The following is a 9572-nucleotide window of genomic DNA, read 5'->3' on the forward strand; positions in this document are numbered from 1 at the left end:
ACTTACAATGTTTTATATTTAATAATTTAGTTTTCTTCATGTGAAGGAAGACTGGCTCATTTCACTAATGAGTGTTCACTCAATTCACTAATAAGATCTCTTAATCAATTAGATAATTGATATAACTTATTCAAGTGAATGGATTATTTTCTGATAACAAAACCACTAAAATATTCAAGAGGATTTTTCAGTTAGAGAAATTACAGCAATTTTTAAAAAGACAGTTATATTTGAGCAGATGCCTTACTCTACCCATGAATGCCTATCTATGTCAGCAAAGATACTTGTGAATAAGACCAATACAGTATCATGCAATCCTCTTCTCAGCTTAGTAAGCAAATATACTCAGATAAGAGTGAACCAAAGGCTTGAACTGTATAAGTAAAACAAAATAGAGCACTCATATTACAGACCTCCCAGAGAGATTGTTTTAGTAAATTCAGTTCATGAGTCTGACTAAGAAACATTTACAGACTTCAGAGGCAGGGCTCAGTCACTGGGTTATAACCAATAAAATGTATTGAGTTGCTGGATATGGTTTCCAGGAAATCTCAAGGACAGATCCTTAGGTTGAGTTTGGTAAACAGCATAAATCAAGATAAGGTCCTGAAAGTTCTACTCAAAGGATGGTAATCTGAACATTACCTAGTAAGGAAATTACCCGGGAACTTTATCAGCAGAAGGCTGCACTGTCTCTCTCCCTTTTAATATTTTTTTGTAAACCTGAGCTTCTGTTTTATACATTTTTAATATTCCATTTAAACCAGGTTTATCTGATCATTTAAGATTATGTGCAAACCCTGACCTACATTGTCTCATGGCTTCCCACTCTGTTCTTTAATAGTTATGAAGATAGAAATTCAATGTGGTCAATAAGATTAAAGTCATAGTTCTAAGCAAATCACAGGAAAAAAAAAAAAAGCTCAGATGCCATGTGGGGCAAAGCCATGCTGCCATGTCACCATGCCATTCTCACATGCATAAATTAATAATATATTGCTATATATTAATGGAGTTTTTTGTCTGAATCTGTCAAATGGATTAGACATCATTAATGTAATCTTGACTGTGTATATTGTACATACTTATTGGATATAATTTTTCTTGTATTAGTTATAAGCTTTTTAATTTTAGACAAAAAAGGGGAAATGTGGTGGTATTGTGTTCCCCAAAAATATTGTGCACCCTAATAAATTTATCTGGGGTCAGAGAACAGACAGCCACTAGATACAGAGGCTAGAAAATGGTGGCACTCATGCCTTTAATCCTAGCATTCCAGAGACAGAAATCCCTCTGGATCTCTGTGAGTTCAAGGCCACATTGGAAACAGCCAGGCATGGTGACACATGCCTTTAATCCCAAGAGGTGAGCCTTCAATCCCAGGGAGTGATGGCAGAAAGGCAAGATATATAAGGCATGAAGACCAGGAACTAGAAGCATTTGGCTGGTTAAGCATTTGGCTGGTTAAGCTTTCAGGCTTCTAGCAGCACAGTTCAGTTGAGAGCCATTCGGATATGAGGACACAGAAGCTTCCAGTCTGAGGAAACAAGACCAGCTGAGAAGTTGGCCAGGTGAGGTTAGCTGTGGCTTGTTCTGTCTCTTAGATCTTCCAGTGTTCAACCCAATACCTGGCTCAGGTTTGATTTTATTAATAAGAACTTTTTAAGATTCCTGCTACACCAATCTGAACATCATCTGTTGATTTCATACATACTGGACTCTCCTGCTCATGCTCTCTGAGACTGATCTCTCTTTCACTGCTTTTTACTTTTACTATGCTTGGTGATGTGAAAAGGATAGTTAGCTTTTGGCTCCAACATAGCAAAGAAGCAAGTTCCACAAGAAATCCAACAACTTCTCAGAAACAGTCAATTGTTTTTGTTCCACTGATTCTCTTTTACACTTAAAAGAACAGATTTGCCCAATAAAAATGCTCCCTCTTGTCAACAAAGCACCTTACCATTGAATAATCATATTTTTCTTGAAAAAGGAACTAGGGTAATACAGTTCACTATCTCAACATGCTCCAAGTCTCAAAATAACAGTGAAGCCTAAACAACTCTGAGTGAGTAGAAACCAGAGTGTAGAAAATTGGCTGTCAATTGCATCTCTCTCACAGGCTGTTTACTTTCTGAGATGCTTGCCCATCCACTGAAGTGTTCTCACACTGTATTCTTAAGGAGACAGCATAACATTCATTTTGTCTAAGGCTAAAGACAAAAGAATAAAACATCAAGAACCATCTTGAAATTAACAAACTAGACAGTTCATTGTTTTTATTTAAATATAAACTAAATCACACAATTATATCCCTAACAGTAAACATTTTGTTCTATTTCCCAAATCTTTTCATTTCAATTCAACTTAATGGTTATGCTGAACCTACTTTCATCTATAAGAATTTTTAGGCTGGGAGGTGGTGGCACACGCCTTTAATCCCAGCACTTGGAAGGCAGAGGCAGGCAGATCTCTGTGAGTTCGAGGCCAGCCTGGTCTACAAAGCGAGTTCCAGGAAAGGCGCAAAGCTACACAGAGAAACCCTGTCTCAAAAAACCGGAAAAAAAAAAAGAATTTTTAAAATAACTGTGAGTAAAACATATAAATGTTTGTACTCAATTGGATAGTCATCATTTTCATGTAATTTTCACAGCACTTGGTTTCTGTGATCACAGAGATATTACGAGTGCCCCACTCAATTTTGTTTGAGGTTCTTTAAATGGTAAATATATAAAAAGAACTAACTGCCATTGTAGGCCAGAAAATCTCAAGTATTCTCTGCTCATGGTGTCTGTCTTAGTTAGGGTTTTTCATTGCTGTGAAAAGACACCATGTCCACAGTAACTCTTATAAAAAAATGTTTAATTGGGGAGGCTCGCTTACACTTTCAGAGGTTCCATCCATTATCATCATGACAGGGAGCATGGCAGAGTATAGGTATTCATGGTGCTGGAGAAGTCACTGAGAGTCTTACATCTTGCAGGCAAAATGAAGTTAACTGGTCCACTGGGTGGTATCCTGAGCACAGGAAAATTCAAAACCCATTCCCACAGTGACACAATTCCTCCAGCAAGGCCATACCCACTCCAACAAAGTCACATCCTCAAATAGTTCCATTCCCTTTGGGGCCCATTTTCTTTCAAACAACCACAGTGTTCTTAGTATTTACATGAGAAGTATTTGTATCTTTTAATATGGTAGTGATTTTAAGCACACACACATAAAATGATAGTTCATAGATACTGTTGTTTCCTATAAACATTATTTTAAGAACTTGTAATTCCTTTGCACATTTGCTGCAGTACCTGGGGTGACTTGGTGTGCACTTAGGAATCTATGATCTTAAATGCATAATATTGCATTCAGTAGGGCAAAGGCTAGATTCATTCATGTTTTTGGAGTCTTGCATAGTGCCCGACACACACCTGGTGTGAATATTTATCAAAGGATTGACAATAGAATAAACATCTGAGCAAGCTACCAGTACTGATCTAAGTTAAATGTTTATCTGCAAATGGATACTTCACAGGATGGAGCAGCATAGCATAGTGTTCGAGAATGTAGGCTCTGCCACACATACGTTTGTAAGTGTGTCTCTCACATTCCTATGAGGTGAGAACAGCATCTACTTCATAAGGTTGACAGCGGAACCAACTAAAAACACCTAGCATAAAGCACTGTGCATCATAAGTGTTTGAAAATACTACTGTTACTATTATTACTGTTTTATGCTTTATATCTTATAGCAGAAGACTTTTTTAATTCCACAATTTTGGCTACAAATAAAATAACTTGAAATTATTAACAAGAAAATTTTTAATGAGCTGTAGTTGCAAACAAGGTAAAATGCTAAGAAAACACCATACTTTGGGAAATTGTAACCAAACAACAGGATTTTTTAAGCCGGGCTCAGGAAGCTAGTGTTTCTAAACTTTGTCATCTGCCAAACATAGGACAAATTCAAATCCCTTCATTTCATGGCTTCAAATTGAAGACCAAAAGCAACACTTATTTCTAATCACATTCCTAATTACAGCAAGTCAGGCTAGCACCCCTGTTGTACAGGAGGTTGCCAATATTTCCATTACCAGGACTGCTTTTCAGGGCTGATTACTAAAGCACACACTCCAGGGAGACAGCTGGCATCAAGGATCTCAGCATGGAAGAGAACATGCTTTACAAAATTTGGCATCAACTTCTCAACTGTGAATACAAAGAGATGGAAAGGCAACAATAGAAAGTCAAAGAAAACCCAGAGTGCTAGGATTGGAAAGGTTGCCCAAGTTAATTTAAAATGTAATGTGTAAATGAAAACCCTGCTCAGAGTGATGAAAGAAAACTACATATTTGAATTTTCACATTTTAACCAAATATCTGCAACAAGACAGTAGAGGGAGTATGACCTGCCAATCTGTTTCCCATTACTAAGAAGTGGCATCAACATAACTTAAGCATCTGTATGAGACTTCTCCTTCAACTCATGCCAGAGTAACTTATGGAAAAGGTAACTATGTTTTTTAGATTAAGGTATTATACTCAGATATCAAATATTATTTTTACCCGTGGCTGTTATGTTACTGTGTGGGGATTGTACAAAACAATTGGTTCCAGTATATGTTCATGAACGCATATAATACACAGAGCGTATGGACTGTCTATGGTGACCTCACTTACCCATATTCCCCTTTATTCCAGTCGCTTTTTCTCCTTCCTAACAGCTGCCTTTCTCCTACTGTCATGGCTTTCCTTACTTATTTAATTACATTAGATTTCACCTATGGAGAAAACAGGATTTCTGACTGCATATCTGTGCTAAGTTTATTTAGCATAATCATGTTCAGTTTCAACTACTTCCCTTTAAATGCTATAATTCTTCACAGATGATGCCCCCCATGTGTATATGTGTGTGTGGTATTTTTCCTAGCTACACATCCACTTATGGAATTAATGGAGCTCTAGATTGATTGCCTGACTTACTTAGGATATTGCTCTAGTAAAAATTGGTGTGCAGTTACCTCTATTATGAGTTGATTTTTTTCCTTCAGGTGCATACCAAGGTGGAAAATAATGACTAATATGGTTTTATTTTTCAGGTTCTTTTTTTAGAAACCTAAATATTGATTTTGATAGTGGCTGCAATGGTTAACATTCTAACAATCAGTGTATGAGGGTTCTTTCCACACCTCACCCCACTCACTGCTTCCCCTCCAATTATGTTAGGTTTTGTTTTCCTGGTGTTAACCATTTGAACTAGGGTGAGACAGAAATCAAAAATGTAGAATTACCTTTCTCTAATGGCCAAAGATGTCAAAGTTTTTGCTATATCTACTGGACATTATTACTTCTTCTTTTAAAAAGTATGTATTCCATTTATTTCCCTATTTACTAATTGACTTAGTTGTTCTTAGGGTTTACTATTTTGAGTCCTTTATATATTCTGGACATTAATTACCTGATAGATGAGTATAAAGATTTCCTTCCCTTTCGTAGACCCTCTTTTCATGCTGGCAGTTCCTTTCTTCCCTGCTGTGTGCTGTGTGGATGCTTTAATTCCTCCAATATCTTTTGACATTTCTGCCATTATGTCCTGAGCTATCGGCATCCTACAGAAGCTCATTAACTCTGCTTAAACTTTAAAGCGGTCACCTTTGCTTTTTCTCTGGTACTTTCAAGCTTCAGCTCTGATATTAAGGTTTTATATATATATATATATATTTTAGTTTACTTTTGCACAATTAGAGTGATCTGGTTTCCACACTGTACACATGGATGTTCAGTTTCCCAATAGCACTTTGTAAACTCCATATCTCTTCTCCAATAAGAAGCAAGACCAAGAAATAACTCCACACAGCTACAGCCATTTCACTTTGGAACATTATTTATTTTAAGTTTTCTGTCATATTCATTAAGTGTTTAATGGACCTATTTAATCTCTTTAAAACCCGGATTTGATGTGGGCTTTACTAAAATGGCTATTAACTTTTAAAATTCTTGATAATACAAGAGGTTGTTATAATTACTTAAGCCATTGTGCATTTCTAACATTTGTTATAACCTAAATAACACTTATGAAAATTGAATTGTAATATAGCAGGGAGCAGAAGGGATACTTTATTAAGAACTACACTGAGCTGTTCAAAATACTTTGAACTTTAACTTAGTTATTATCACTGAATACTACAGAAGCTATGGAGTAGACTTTAAGAATTTCAAGTCTTTCTCTATACATCTCAGTTGACTAGCCCAAAGATGAGTACCACACCCATTGGCTCATGTAGACCATAAGTCAGGAAGTGACTAACTGCCCTAACTGGCTTCTCTTCTTGGTGCTGCTGTGCCATGGTAAGGGAAATCTTCTTTATACCTGGAATACCTTACTAAGTACAGTGATTGAAAAGTAAACCCATAAAGACCCAGTAGAGGGAGATTATGGAGATGGGGCAAACTTTAGAAAACTTCTGTACCCTACTTCGAGTTCTTGCCATAATATAGCATTGCTGAATTATGAGAATCTTTATTTAACTCTCTCTGTGAAATACAGCAATTTGCTAAAAATGGAGATGCAATTGATGGGACCTATTTTGAAATATGTCATGAAAGCACAGAATTGTGGGGCAATGCTAACCTCTGGCACTCATTTTGCTTTGCCCATACCCTTTGGAAAATGGCCATGCCTAAGACATCATTGCAGAGTTACTGTCTATTACATTCTTAAAAGTTATTTAGAAAGAAAAACTTTAAACCTCTTTAGATGCTCAGATCTGGGTTTGATATTGTTGAGAACCTCTTCTGCATGTCTAAATTACTGTATTCTTTGCATAAAATAAGGTGACTTCAAATTTTTTGAATTTAAGTACTTATGCAGAATGGCAATTACAATGTTTTAGACATATATGATAATCCACGTTTAAATTTTCTCTATTGCAACTAGATAACAATTCCTATCCAAATTATAAATTATTTTTGATAGATTTATCTTTAATCTATGCACATAATTAATCAATCTGTCTATGCAACACTAAGGGGAATGTTTGTTTTTAATACTTCAGTGAACAGGCCTAATTGTTGTTTTTCATGGAAAGAAAAACACCCTATGTATGTCATTATAATAATGTCAAGACAGCAAATAACAAGAAATGCAGATAAAATGCATCTTCAAAACAAAGAAAATAATTTTTAGAGGGAAGAGGCAGCCTACAGAATAGGGGAAAATTGCCAATACATCAGACAAGGGATTACTATCTAAAACTCATAAAGAGCTGCAAAAAATTAAACATCAAAATCCTCCAAATAGTAAATGGACTCACTAATGAGTACTCAAAAGAAAAAGAATGGAAATAGCCACTAAATATTTCACAGACTGCTCAACATCATTACCCATCATGGAAATGCAAGTTAATACTGCTCCGGGATTCTACTTTACCTCAGTTTGGAAACAAACACTAGTGAGGAACATGGAAACAGAAGTGCTTATACACTGCTGAACGAGAAGCATGAACGTCAGCATGGAGATTCTAAAAACAGGCAGACACACTTGAAAAAAAGAACAACTATCATATCATCCAAATAAAATCTTGAAGACATAGTGTCAATCAGATTTATTCAACAAGATGCCATAAATCACAGCATGGCAGCCTCCTTGCCCCTCACTGCATTTGTTACCTAATTAAGTGGGTTCCCTTTCTTTGTCTTTATCCCCGGTGTTAGCAAGATATATGGACCCAAAAATGATGAGTCAGGGGAACAGCTGAAAGTTCAAATTGTTGTTATAGTCACTGGCTTTTCCTTGACATCAAAATGGGCTATGCTGTTTACAGAGTAGTAGAACTCTGACACATATTTATTTGTGAGTATGGATAATTAAAATTTAAAATGTAAATGTGTTACATTGAACTTTTAGCTATCTACGAAAGTATCAGCAACTTTAAGATGACCCCATATAGAAACAAGATATGCTTCTACTTGGCAGGGTGGAGCAGGGCGGGGCAGATTATTCTAAAATATCTAGAATTCTTTCCTACATCTCAGGGGCATCTGACCCCATCTGCACAGTTTGCTAGTTGAATTCTTACTGAGAAGTTCCCAAACTGCAGTAGCTATGTGATCTTACTATCAGGGTAAATGCTGAGCCAGTGTGTCCTCTAGAGATGAATCACAAAAGCAGATACCTTGTTCCATTATATGTAAGGGAATGCACATACTTCTCCATAACAGAAACACAGTTAACAGCTGAACATAGATACTTTGAGGGAAGAGACCTAGACCACCACTGAAAAACTCTAATTTACATCTAAATATGCTTCCACACAATATGTCTTGCTATTCTTAATTAAAGAATAAAAGGATACATGTGACAATTACAAAGTAAAATGTTTAAAAATTCATCAATCTAGCCTTAATTTCATTTAAAATTGCCCTATATTTAAGGCAATATACACCACGCCCACAGCCAACACCATATTACATGGCGAATAAAATAAGTTATTCTTTATTAATATATGTTTTCTTCAGTGTAAGGAGTCTGAATAAATTGCTTAGTAAGAAGCACATTTTATAATTCCCATTTGACCTATTATGCTTTTAACAAATTATATCCTTGCCAACATTCAACCATCAGAGCCTGGGTTACATAAACTGTAAACCAACATCCAAGGACAAGCAGGAAAGTCAGATATTCTTCCTACAGAAAACTGCTACTTTGTATTTACATGGACCTTGTATTATTAAACAATTGTCTTATGTGCACCATAAATTAGATGACATCTTCACTTAGGATTAAAGTGCTACAGACCATTTTTAGTTTACCTAATATGACTTTTCAGCTATCATCTGCTCTAGATTCACATGCTACAGAGCCACACACTAATTTTAAAGAATAAAAGTCATAATAAAAATGGATTCTTTTACTAATTTACTTAGAAAAATTTAAGTGCCTTTTCATATAGGTACTAGGTATATATATTGGCTTTAAAATGCACATTTAAATATCTATAAAATTCATTAAAAGAAGATACACAGATGGCCAATGGGCACATGAAAAAATATTCAGCATTACTAATCACTTGAGAAATGCAAATCAAAGCCATGATGAGACATTATCTCTTTCCAGTGAGGCAGTCTATCATCAAACAAGACTGAAGGTAGCCAGTTCTGGTCAGGATGCAGAGGATAGGGAAGCCTTGCACACTGTTGATAGGAATGTTAATTAGTATCACTACTGTAGAAACATAATGAAGGTTCTGCAATAAATTAAATGTAGAACTTCTATATGGCCTGCAATCCCTCCCCTGGGTATATAAAGAAAGGAAATTAAGTTAGCATGTTGAAGAGACATCTGCACTACTTGATTACTGCATCACTGTTCTCAATACCCAAAAAATATAAAAGTAACTTGATAGTTCATCAGTAAATGAATCAATAAAGAAAATACAGACTATGCAGTGGAATGCAATTCAGTCATGAAAAATGAAGCCTGTCATTTCTTGCTACAACCTGGGTGGCATCGGAGAGCTCAGTATGAAGTTAATGAGACAAACAACTCCACTCTCTGTGGAATCTGAGTTGTGAATGGAATG

The sequence above is a fragment of the Peromyscus eremicus genome, chromosome 6 (genome assembly GCF_949786415.1).
Source record: "Peromyscus eremicus chromosome 6, PerEre_H2_v1, whole genome shotgun sequence".
In the NCBI taxonomy this organism is placed as follows: Eukaryota; Metazoa; Chordata; class Mammalia; order Rodentia; family Cricetidae; genus Peromyscus; species Peromyscus eremicus.